Source organism: Apodemus sylvaticus, chromosome 15 (assembly GCF_947179515.1).
Source record: "Apodemus sylvaticus chromosome 15, mApoSyl1.1, whole genome shotgun sequence".
Lineage (NCBI taxonomy): Eukaryota > Metazoa > Chordata > Mammalia > Rodentia > Muridae > Apodemus > Apodemus sylvaticus.
In genome coordinates this window covers 87,532,939-87,546,185 of record NC_067486.1, presented here as the reverse complement: position 1 = coordinate 87,546,185, position 13,247 = coordinate 87,532,939, and positions in this window count along the sequence as shown.

The window sequence follows — 13,247 nt, the reverse complement described above, 5'->3', positions numbered from 1 at the left end:
AGAGAGATGGTGTAGAAGTAGTAGGGGGAGGGGAGAATGTAATCAAGATGTATTATGGAGGCCGGAGCTATTTTTAACCAAAGAGGGAAAAAATATTAAAAAACTGCTGCCTAGAGGATACTATCCAGGATCTTGCCGCCTACCCCAACTCCGGTGCCTGTGAACAGAATGGATAAATACGTGTGTGTGTGTGTGTGTGTGTGTGTGTGTGTGTGTATGACTCTGTGTGTGCTGGGGAGGAAACCAGTGACTGAACCAACTACACACAAGCTGACAACCTGTTTTCAGAAGTCCATTCTGAAGATAAGACATAGTATCTGTGCTCCGTGAGTTATGAAAAGGGGTGGGGACAAGCGTGCACATGAAAATGCCACCCACATAAAATTAGCCTGGTCATGGAACAGAGCACAGAAACTTCCAGAAGTCCTTCTGCTTCATAGTCCTTTTCAAAAGAAGCCACTCTTCTGACTACAGATGGTGACCATTTCAAGCTTACTTTGAACCCTTCGTTATGTTTTAAACCTGTTTATTGGCTTAGAGTTATTGATAATATGCATTCATTTTTCCAAGCTAGGAAAAAGCATGCTGTAATATTTATATGTATCCTAATCCCTTAAACATTTGTCTGTCTGACATGTCTGTCTGCCTGCTGATCTACCTACCTTCGTACCTACCTATCTACCTACCTCTGAGGCATGGCAGAGGTGTGGTGTGTGTGGAGGACAGAAGACACCTTGTACGAGTCAGTTCTTTTTAGGATGTGGTTCTGGGAATGGAACTCAGTGGCAGGCATCTTTACCAGCTGAGCCATTTGCCAGCCCACCATTTTTGGCTAAATGAATAAATGAGTTTCAGAAGTACAGAAAAAAAAATAAATGGTAATAAGTAATAGGAGATGCTATGTGCTATGAAAGGACCTTATTGCAGGAAGGATAAGTGGACTACCCTTCCTCCACAGCACACATTTACTAGTGACACCCTAACCGGATGCGCAGGAATGAGGTATTCCTATTGGCCATGCAGGGGGCTTTTTTATTCATTTCCATATTTTCTGTCTTTTACTGAAGTTTTATTTGTACTTTTCACACTCCAGAAAAGGACTGTATCTATTTGACAAGGACTGGAATTAATACTATTAAAAAAATAACAGTGGTTAACAAATAATTTTACACTAAGTCAAAATGCAGAATGCATTCATCTCATTGGTCATAGTAAATTAGGATAAACATGTTAATTTACACAGATAGCTAGCATGACTAAGGAGCTAAGTGTGGCTTTGATGGGGACAGAGCAACATGGTTCCTGTCCCTAGAACAGGGCTCCAGTGTAAGCCTCCATGAGTGTAGATGGTGGCTGTGGGCATAAGACTTGTTTGTAGAACAATGTACATATTTTTTTTGGAACCAGTACTAGCAGCAGAGGACTTTTTCCTTTCAAGGAATGTCCTCCAGGTTACTGTCAGTGACTCTAGAATAATTAGAAACAGTAGTTCAGGAGTTGAGGGTCTGGCTGTGTCTCAGGAGAATGGCAAACACTTTGTACCTCCAGGACAACCTTAAGGTTATGGAAAAGAACTCTAAATACATGAGTTCAAAAATGTGTAATTTCTCAACTATGCAATACACAAGGATGCAATGTGAATTATATGAGGGGCTTCATGAATCTCAAGCAACAAAAGCTTCTGCACTGTGAGCCAACTTGTTAAAAAAAAATTGCTAAAGAAGGAGATAAAGAGATTTAGGGAGTTGTGAGATGAACAAAAGATCTATCCAGCTAAGTTTTTTGTTTATGCTTATAAAGATAGATGGATTCCTGAGTTCAGGATCAGCCTAGGACAGAGAAAGGTTAGGCTCAGGCATGGTGAAAATGGTGATTTCAGGGCAGGGTCCCACACAACTACTTCATATTCTGTGTTTAACAAAGGCAGACAGACCTCTTTTGCAGTGTTATGAAAAAAAAGTATATGCTTGCTGTCTTGCTGTCTCTTTAGAATCAAAGGGTTTGGGTCAAGGGATGCTGACTCATAATCAAAAGGAAAGCTGGGGTAAATAACTGCATTGATATGTAAAATAAAATTCTAGACCTGTGTTCTGCAGGAGATGAGCTATCCAGAGAATTTTTTAGGATAAAAACAGAGAACTTCTTGGCTCTCTCTCTCTCTCTCTCTCTCTCTCTCTCTCTCTCTCTCTCTCTCTCTCTCTCTCTCTCTCTCTCTCTCTCTCATGCATACACACACATACACACACACACACACACACACACACACACATGCACACAAAGAGCAAGTAGGATTTGGAGAGAGAACACTAGCTTTCAGCTGAATCCATGATTTGACTCCAAGTCTTCTTTTCAAACCTCCCAGATACCCCTTCTCTCATAACCCCTCTCCATGCCAAAGTTGGTCTTTGGCAAGTTACCACATAAAACCTTATACTGGCAACTATGAGTTGTGGTTTTGAACAAAATGGACTACCAATAAGAACTTTAGCAAAAGAGCCAGAGGCGGTGGATGAGTATAATGAAGAGGGTTTTCCAAACACAACAGAGAAGCTGCAAATGTGGGCACAGAGCGGTTGTGACAGCATATCAAGACCTTTGAAATCTTGAGACAAATATATTTTCAGAATGGAGGAGGTGGATACGAGAGCTAGTTGAAGAACTGAGAAGTTAATGGAAATTGATAGTTGCTTAATGAGAGAAAAGAGAAGAACAAAGGGAGAGAGAAGAAAGACATACTCACACACACACACACACACACACAAACACACACACACACACACACACACACAGAGAGAGAGAGAGAGAGAGAGAGAGAGAGAGAGAGAGCACTTTTTAAGGCTATAAGCCCCAAAAGATCCAATATGTTCTAGCATACCACCCTTCAACCAAGAGTATATAGGCAATACTGACTGTACTCAATGAATTTCTTTTTAAATGAATAAAGTCTCTGTGCAATGGATGCCCTTAATCTTAGCACTTGGGAGGCAGAAGAAGATGGATCTACAAGTTTGAGGCCAGCCTTGTCTATAGAGTGAGTTTCAGGATAACCAAAGCTATACATAGAAACGCTGTCTTTAGAATGAGGCACGTGAAACTTGAGGAAGATAGTGATGACAAAGGAACATGACCAAAATACAATGCATGAAATTCTCAAATAATTTTTATTTGTGTTTTAACAGTAGTGTGTGGTTTTGTGTGAGGTCTGTGGGTAATCTAGCCTCTGGTTTTTGGTTACTCATACAGTGTTGAATTTGTGCTTCTTCTCATAGAGTGGACTTATGTCAAATCAGACACTGGTTGGCCACTCCCACAAGTTCTGTGCCACCATTGCCCTAGCATAATTTGCATGCAGGACAGATTGCAGGTTGAATGTTTTGTGGCAAGCTTATAGCCTGTAAAGTAGCCTCCTAGATGAAAAATGTCTATTCATCTAAGGCTTCATGTAGGTAGCAACTCAACTTCTTCAGTGTGTTGTCTGGGTGCTTTCCTAGGCAATGGGGTCCTGATTTCACTTTGTGGAAAGCAACCCTTTGTCCAGGCAAAAGTGTGGAATGTTAGGAAATTCCCATGGAACCCCCTTGGTCAACCACTCAATTGAAGGTAACCTTGTCCCACCCCTGGAAGTCTTGCCTGGGAACAAATGATGGCCAGCTGAGATGATTAAAATAGTTATTATTGGTATTGTGCTATACTCATAGATCAGCAATGTTATCCAGTAATTTACTGAAAAGGCCTCCTCTCATAGCAGATGTGAGCAGATGTAGAGGCCCACAGTCAGAAATTAGTAAAGAGTGTTTAAATGGGTTGTTTTAATCAAAGTCCTTCCCTCAGAATTCAGAAAATGACCAAGCCATCTCAATTAATCAACAGGGTCTCAAGCTAGAGAGTGAGCATTGAAAAAGAAAAATGGTTATACAAAATTATTACATGACTCAAGATCATACTGAGGCTTGAAGCAGCTTTATTTCTATTCTGTCTGCTTCTATATCTTTCTAGGTATATCCAAAAAACATGATCAGTTCTTAGATCAAAGACAAAATAATCAAGCGAAGTAGTAAAAAAATATAATCATATAAAATAGGAATTAAGTAAAGTAGTAAGCAAAAGGATCACACAAGGTAATAATTAAGTAAAGTAGTAAGCAAGAAGATCATATAAGATTCAGCAAAATAGTAAGCAAAGCTCCTCCCATGGTCACTGTTTCTAATATTCTTACCTGAGCCTACTTCCTTGTCCGAGTCTGGTAAAAAAAATGTCAAACTCTTAGTAGTAGCACCCACAAGAAAACATCATGGAAAAGGAGGCAAAAAGATTGTAAGAGCCAAAGGTGATTGAGAACACTAGGATTCCAAGATCCTCTGAATCAGTTAAGCAATTGCATATAAGCATACAGAGACTGAAGCAGCAAGCAGAAGACAGGTCCTCTGCATATACGTTATAGCTATTAGCTCAGTATTTTTATGGAGCTCCTGACTGTGAGAACAAGTGGGTCCCTGATTCCTTTGCCTGCTTTTGGAACTGTCCTCCTCTTGTTGGGTTGCCATGTCCAACTATGATATAGTTTTTGCCTTGTTCATTTACATTTTATTTTGTCATGTTTCATTGTTATCTCTTAGAAGCCAATTCTTTTCTAAGGAGAGTCCAAAAGGGAGGTACATCCTGAGAAGAGTGGAGGTGGGGAGCAATTGGGAAGAGCAGAGGGAAGGAAAACTGGAATGAAAATTTATTGGATGATAAAAAGAATCTATTTTCAATAAAGGGGGGAATAGATAAAATGAAAGAAAAAAATCTTGAAGAGTTAACAAAAACTTATTGAGCAAAACAAAGTTTTATCATTTTAATGAGAAGAAAGATGAGGGGAAAGCTCTGTAGATAACTTTGATATGATTTAAAATAAATGTTTGATTTCTCTAGATTTGGCAGACTGACTGTTGTCATCTTTTTGGAGTGATGTGCCCTAGAAATGCCATCAACTTTCCTAAATTGTAAAGACGATTACACAACAAAAATAGTAAAGATAATAGGAAACATAGCAATGAGTGATAGTTTCTTACTCTAACTTACATCCAAGTCAACAATGTAACAGGATTACAGCATGTTAAAGTATGATATCCCAAGTGAATGGACAAATGACAGACCTTATTAGAAATTCCATAATTATATCTCATACTGTAGGTGTAGTCTCTAAAACTGTTGCTGGAAGTGCATTGACATGTCTTTTAATGAACTTCATAGAATTTACACAAAGCCGAATGGTTCACTGCTAATGGACTGGCACCTTTAACACATATAATAACTTGTCTTTAAATTTGTTTCAAATGTGTGTGTGTGTGTGTGTGTGTGTGTGTGTGATTTATACATGTTCATTATTATCAATGCCTGCAGAGATCAGAAAAAGGTATCAGATTCCCCTAGAGCTAGAGTTATCAGCATTTGGGAGTGCCTGGTATATGTGCAGATTCCAAACTCTAGTTCCCTGAAAAAAAAAACAAGCGCCTGAAACTGCTGAGCCATCTCTCCAGCTGCCCTTTCTATGCATATTTTAAAATCTCAATCATTTACTTCCCTTAGTCCTACAACAACAAAAAGATAATCATGATAGATAATTTCAAAAGTGTTGATTTTTCACTTAAACTGGAAACATTAAGAAATTTAAGTGTCATCAGTGGATGGCCAAATACCAGTTTTTAAAGAAATAGTTGTTTAATGGTGTTGATGGATAAGAGCGATTACTCTGAAATTGACCGTACAATTGAATATTAGAAATATTTGTACAGTCCAGGGACTAAGTGTACTGCTGCAACCACTCCTCTTTATTCCCCATGTGAGCCACTAAGTGTCATCTCTTTAGAGCACCACTGATTAACCAATTAAGCCATCTGGTTTTTTAAAAGACCGAGTGTGATGCCCCTGTGAAATTAATTGATTTTTTCCTAGTAACCCAGACAAATAGAAGCTCATAAAAACATACGCTATACATGCATACATTTGAGTTGATGTTTACCTTTCTTGTACCATACGTATGTATATATGTCTTCCCAAATTCCTGTTCATGAATAAGATGCAGTATATTGCTCTCCTCTTATTAAATAAAAATAGAATTAACAATAAAAGCCATTTTTACATCATAAACAATTCTTTAAAATACCAGAAATATTTTATTAGCATGCTATTCTTGGGGAAGTACAAGATATATAAAAATGTTTTCTAAGAAGCTTATATCAGAGCATCAGAAACGGTGGAGAAAGAAGGCTGGTTGATATATGTGATGAACACTGCCAGGAACAAAATATCTTTTTTTTTTTTTTGGTCTTTTTTTTTTTCGATATATTTTTATTTACATTTCAAATGATTTCCCCTTTTCTAGCCCCCCACTCCCCGAAAGTCCCATAAGCCCCCTTCTCTGCCCCTGTCCTCCCACCCACCCCTTCCCACTTCCCCGTTCTGGTTTTACCCTATACGTCTTCACTGAGTCTTTCTAGAACAAGGGGCCACTCCTCCTTTCTTCTTGTACCTCATTTGATGTGTGGATTATGTTTTGGGTATTCCAGTTTTCTAGGTTAATATCCACTTATTAGTGAGTGCATACCATGAGTCACCTTTTGAGTCTGGGTTACCTCACTTAGTATGATGTTTTCTAGCTCCATCCATTTGCCTAAGAATTTCATGAATTCATTGTTTCTAATGGCTGAATAGTACTCCATTGTGTAGATATACCACATTTTTTGCATCCACTCTTCTGTTGAGGGATACCTGGGTTCTTTCCAGCATCTGGCAATTATAAATAGGGCTGCTATGAACATAGTAGAGCATGTATCCTTATTATATGGTGGGGAATCCTCTGGGTATATGCCCAGGAGTGGTATAGCAGGATCTTCTGGAAGTGAGGTGCCCAGTTTTCGGAAGAACCGCCAGACTGATTTCCAGAGTGGTTGTACCAATTTGCAACCCCACCAGCAGTGGAGGAGTGTTCCTCTTTCTCCACATCCTCTCCAACACCTGCTGTCTCCTGAACTTTTAATCTTAGCCATTCTGACTGGTGTAAGGTGAAATCTCAGGGTTGTTTTGATTTGCTTTTCCCTAATGACTAATGAAGTTGAGCATTTTTTAAGATGCTTCTCCGCCATCCGAAGTTCTTCAGGTGAGAATTCCCTGTTTAACACTGTACCCCATTTTTTAATAGTGTTGTTTGGTTTTCTGGAGTCTAACTTCTTAAGTTCTTTATATATATTGGATATTAGCCCTCTATCTGATGTAGGATTGGTGAAGATCTTTTCCCAATTTGTTGGTTGCCGATTTGTCCTTTTGACAAAAGGAACAAAATATCTTAAGGATACACAGAATACTTCAAATGAATGCTATTCCCTATTAATGCTATCCTCCATCTCTAAGGATCTGCAGAGCTATTCTTTGTATACTGTACATTATGTAGATGGGATAACTAGCTATTAGAACCTTAGGGGAGGTAATTGCATGTGCACAAAGGGTAGTAGGCTAGTTGTATTTAAACTTCCATCACTGGTAGGGAGCAATGGGGATGGGGGAAATCTCCATTTACATGAAGTACCTATATTTAAGGTGAGTTTTGGTGTGTGTATAGTTTTCTGGCATATAATCAGATCAGAAGTACGTTGGATGCTCAGGTCAGCTAGTGAGCAGAGAGGAGAACAGACTATAAGTATGCAAGTGTAGATATTTTCAGATGCTTGGTCAAAGTTCAGTCAGTCCTGCTGAAAGGGTAGGATCACAGGGGATACCAGTGGGGGGGTGGAACTCTCGTCATCTTAATAGTCTTAGATTATTACTGTGAAAATGTCCCAAGCCAGGTGTGGTGGTGCACGCCTGTAATCTCAGCACTCTAGGAAGCAGAGGCAGGCAGATTTCTGAGTTCAAGGCCAGCCTGGTCTACAGAGTGAGTTTCAGGACAGCCAGGGCTACACAGAGAAACCCTGTCTCAAAAAAAAAAAAGAAATAGAAAAAGAAAAAGAAAGAAAGAAAGAAAAAGAAAAAAGAAAAAAGAAAGAAAGAAAGAAAATGCCCCAATGAAGACCAGCTTTGTTTCTTGATACACTTATGACTCTTTCTCCAGACTGCTCTCTTAATTTCCAAATATGCTTGAGTTTTGGTGACAAGATTTAGGCAACCTCATTTCTGTACTTAAGAAAGCTTAATTGAGGAGAAACTACATTTTAGCACACATGCATTCCCAGAAACTTTCCTTAATTGGTATTAGAGAAATTTACATATTTACTAGTTACTGCTTGTGGAATTTCATAATAATATCATTGAATGAATCTGAATCCTTGGGTACCTTTTACAGACATTAAACTATTGCTCCCCAGTGGAAATAAATGGATCAGGACTCATGGTTAAAATAGAAGGGACAGTTTTTGTCTTCCTTAAAGAAGCGAAAGGTACATTGAAGAATTGTAGTAGGCTGGTGAGTTCAAGAAAAGAAATGTGCTCACAACATTCTGAGACTTCTGACACAGAACTATAGATCAGCGACATAGCATTCATTTTTCTCATGCTTATCTCAGGTTTCTGAGGGTGTGGGATGTTCTATTCTATTTCTTGTATGTAGCCCTAATGGGGAAAGGGATTTTAGTCTGCCTTCCAACTCTTCTTTCATATGTTAGTCCTTTGAATTTTCTCCTGTAGTTCCCCTCCTACCACAAGGACAAAGCTAATTATTGTTGGTGTATTTGTTTTCCAATTTTATATTATTCTATTCTCTCTACTGACAAACCTTATTCTAACACTTCAACACTAAGAAAGAGAGAAAGAAGGTTAGAGAGCAAAGGAGGTGGAATTTGGGGCAATGGGTTCCTTGGTGCAATTCCAACCTTCATAGTCAGGATATCTCCAACTTCTTCTTGTGTCTTTGCCTACAACCACTTGATAAACCACAGCAGCAACCAGGAGCAGCTGCCTCTTCTTCAGAATCCTAGCCACTTTAAGCCCCAGCTACTGGCCAGCCCCACCACTACTGGCACTTTAAGGACCCTGGCATTTTTACCAGAATCCTCAGAATTAAAGTATCTTTGGCTGGCAGAATCACACCCCTGCCACACTCAAGAGCAAATAGTTCACTGCTATGGATAATCTGAAGCATTCTCATATCCCACATCTAGGAATAAAAGAAAAACATATTTACATAACATAACTTGGGTTTTTGTTTTGGATTTTTGTTTTGTTTTGTTTTGTTTGTTTTGTTTTAAGAAACCCAAACTCTCACCACAACCAGTAGCACATCTTCTTTGTAGGAACGAGATATCAGCAGACACTTAATTCTGAAAAACCACGGAGATGAAGATGCACATCACAGTCTTTGATTTCAGGACTGAAACATTACAGAGGGCAATTCCTTCTTCCAAACTTGTCCCCATCCTTTCTTTACCCGAGTGGAAAAGTAGTTCCTTTATTTACTTCTCATTATCTGTTTCCCAAGTTGGGATCAAAATCCATTTAAATTTTTGTAATACTCTGTGCATTTATGAAAACTCATGGTATATCCTGGGTTGGATCCAGTGTCCACTGAAAAGGCAAACATTGCATAGTTACCTGGCAGAGCAGGAAAGCTCGCCAAGAAGCTGGGGAATCTCTCAGGCTGCCCAAGCAAGTATTAAATACTGAGTCAGTCAGTAGAGAAGAAATTAGGGAAGGGAAAAAAAAGTGTGAAGGTTGTGTTGGAACACAGTTGTAAGCAGCATGTAGTAACTGTGAATGGTTGAGAAATCACAGCCATTTAATAGACCTGCTGGGCATATGCAAGGAGAGAAGCATGCTTTTTTCTTTGAATAGAATTGTTACCTAGGTCTGTCTGCACTGTGGGAGCTGGGGGATAAGACTGAAGACCAAAATAACTATTCCGAGCCTGTTTTGGATGAAAAAGACTGCTACTTTTTATTGTTAATTTCATCCACAAATAACAATCATAGTACTAACAATAACAAGAAGAAAAATAATTGCCCATAAGCATCATATTACGTAATTTGAGGATGCAGTTCTCTGGGTCTTATTACATATTATTAATAGGAAAGGAAACATGTCACTAAAAAGCACAGAATCCAGAGTAGCTTATCCAAGAGGGAGTATGTATTGCTTTGTGTGAATTAAACACTTCAGATGTGGCTCATTCGGGGAGGTTAGTCACTCTCAATAAATATCAACAATGGCTCAGACTTTCTTCTCCTTAGGGTCCCCTGTTTCTTTTCAGTCAAGCAGAAGCTGGAAACTGCTCCAGATCCTAAGAATGTCTGTTTTTGAGTTCTAATCAGAGTTTAATTTGAGTTCTAATCTTTTCCTATTTTTTAAACACCCAAAGAACTTCAGGGACTACTACTACCTTTTATTCACCACCCTCGTTAATTGAAAATAAATTCTTTTCTTATATAGTATATACTGATTTCCCCTTGCCATATGCTTCCCAGTTCCTCCCCTCCCCAGACCCTTCCCCAGACCCACTTCAGGTTTTTTATTTCATTACAAAAGAGCAGGCTTCTAAGAGATAACAAAACAAAACAACAACATCACATCAAAATTGGACAAGTCACTCCAACAGAATGAAAATGGCCATAAGAGAAATCATGAGAATCAGAGACCCACTCCTTCACACATAGAGGAGTCTCATGAAAATACTAAGCTAAAAGTGTGTGTGTGTGTGTGTGTGTGTGTGTGTATGTGCAGTGGACCTGCTGCAGACTAGTGAGTATAGGTGCTGTGCTTGCTATTTCAGTCTCTGTGAGTTCATTTGAGCTTGGCTCAGTTGATTTAGAGGGCCTTGTTCTCCTGACATCCTCTATACCTTACAGCTTTTACACAATTAGCAAATATACTTCCTGAAAGTTCCTGATCTCTGAGGGGAAGGAGCTGATGGAGTCACGCCATTTAAAGTTGAGTGTTCCGATATGGCTATATGCAATGTTTGGCTGTGGCTGTCTGTATTTGTTCCCATCAGCTTCAGGAGGAAGACATTTTGATGATGGCTAAATAAACAAGGCTCTGATCTGTGAATTTAGCAGAGTATCACTTGGAGTCATTTATTTTTACTTTTTGTTTTTAGACCAGAAGTGTAGTCTCTGGTTTTCTTCACTCATGTAGTATTTGGTATGGGTTCCATCTTGTGGATTGGGTCTTAAGTTATATCATATCGGTCACTCCCACAAGCTTTGTGCCACTGTTTCCCTAACTTATTCTGCAGACATCACTTTTCTTAACTCACTTGTGCTGTTTGTCACTGAGATGTGGACAGTTGGGCAAGGAAAGCTTGCCTTGTGTGGAATGAGAAGGAGTTGTAGTATGTCATAGCAGCCTTATTTATAATAGCCAGAAGCTGGAAAAAAACCTAGATGTCCCTCAACAGAGAAATGGATACAGAAAATGTGGTACATTTATACAATGGAGTACTACTCAGCTATTGAAATCAGTGACTTCATGAAATTTTTGGCAAGTCAATGGAACTTGATAATATCATCCTGAGAGAATTAATCCAGTCACAAAATAAGACACATGGTATATACTCACTGCTAAGTGGATGTTAGCTCAAAAGCTTTGAATACCCAAGATAAAATTCACAGATTATATGAAGCTCAAGAAGAAGGACAAGAAGTGTGGATGCTTCAGTCCTTCTTAGAAGGGAGAACCAAAACCTCACAGAAGGAGATATGGGTGGCAAAATATGGAGCAGAGACTGAAGAAAAGGCCATCCAGACAATGTCCCACCTGGGGATCCTTCCCATCCAGACACTATTGCTGATGTCAAGAACTGCTTGATAACAGAAGGTTTTAGCTATCCCATGAGAGGTTGTGCCAGAGCCTGACCAACACAAATGTGGATGCATTCACCAACCATCAGACTGAGCATGGGAACTGCAATGGAGAATTTAGGCAAAGGAGTGAAGAAGCTAAAGGGGTTCACAACCCCAAAGGAAGAGCAACACTATCAACCACCCAGACCTCCAGGGACTAAACCACCAACTATAGAGTACACATGGAGGGGCCCATGGCTTCAGCTGCTTATGTAGCAAAAGATGGCCTGATCTGGCTTCAAAAGGAGGACAGGCCCTTGGTCCTGTGAAGGCTTGATGCCCCAGTATAGGGGAATGCCAGGACAGCGAGGTGGGAGTGGATGGGTGCATGAGGAAGCACCCTCATAGAAGCAGGGGGAGGGGGATGGGATAGAGGTCTCAGGAGGCGGAAACTGGGAAAGTGGACAACATTAGGGAAATGTAAATAAATAAAAAATCAAATAAAAAAAAAGAAGCTGCTCTGTAGGCTCCATGAGTGATGACTAATGCAAATAGATATCCCTAGCTCATTTATATTGGGGGTTGAAAAGGTGGTTCTGCTAAGGTAGAAGTATCTATCTAAATGACTCTAGCCATGGACAAAGAAATACAGTCAATTAGTGATTAATGAGAGAAGGGATGATAGTCTTTCTTATCGGTGAACCCTATCATTTCTTACCCAATACCAAGTGTTCAGCCCTGAAATCATATTAAAAACAAACAGTGCTAAGCAATCTCAGCACATTGCATTTATATACTTATACATATATATGGAAAAATAACAATCAAAGAAAATGAGGCAATGAATCTAAGAGGCAAGGGGGTTGGAGTGAGAACCAGAGGGGTTAGAGTGAGTAAAGAAAAGAAAATAATGTAATAATAGTTTAGATAAATGTTTTCTTTTCTTTTTGATTTAAAAAGAAAAAGATTGAGGCTTCGTCTAGAAGGATGAAAAATCTAAACCAGAACCAAGGCTTTCAATACCAATATGTGAGCAGGTCAACATGTTGTTGTCATAGAGAGCAAAGCTGAAAAACAACTGGGAAGGGAGCTTAGGAAACTAAGAAACATAATGGAAGTCTCAGTACATAGTCAATCATAAATCCCTTAAGAGTTGTATGTTTTATGTGTCATAAACTAATTTAGTGATTTCCACTGGTCTAGAAGGAAAGAAGCATGAACATTTTAGAAGTACATTTATTTAAAAAACCTAAGATAAAATATGAATGCACAAAATATTTTCCATGATTTTGTAAGCAACATCTTCCAGTAGTTCACTGTATGCAGGTTAAGAAGGGAGATAGGAAAAGAACAGATGTATAATACAGCATTCTACTTTTTTACCTTATAAATTTATTTTTATTAACTTTGGTTACCATAAAAAAAATCAGGTTTCACTGTGAAATGTTCAGACATATATAACATATCTGATACCCAACCAACCCCATCCTGCTGTTG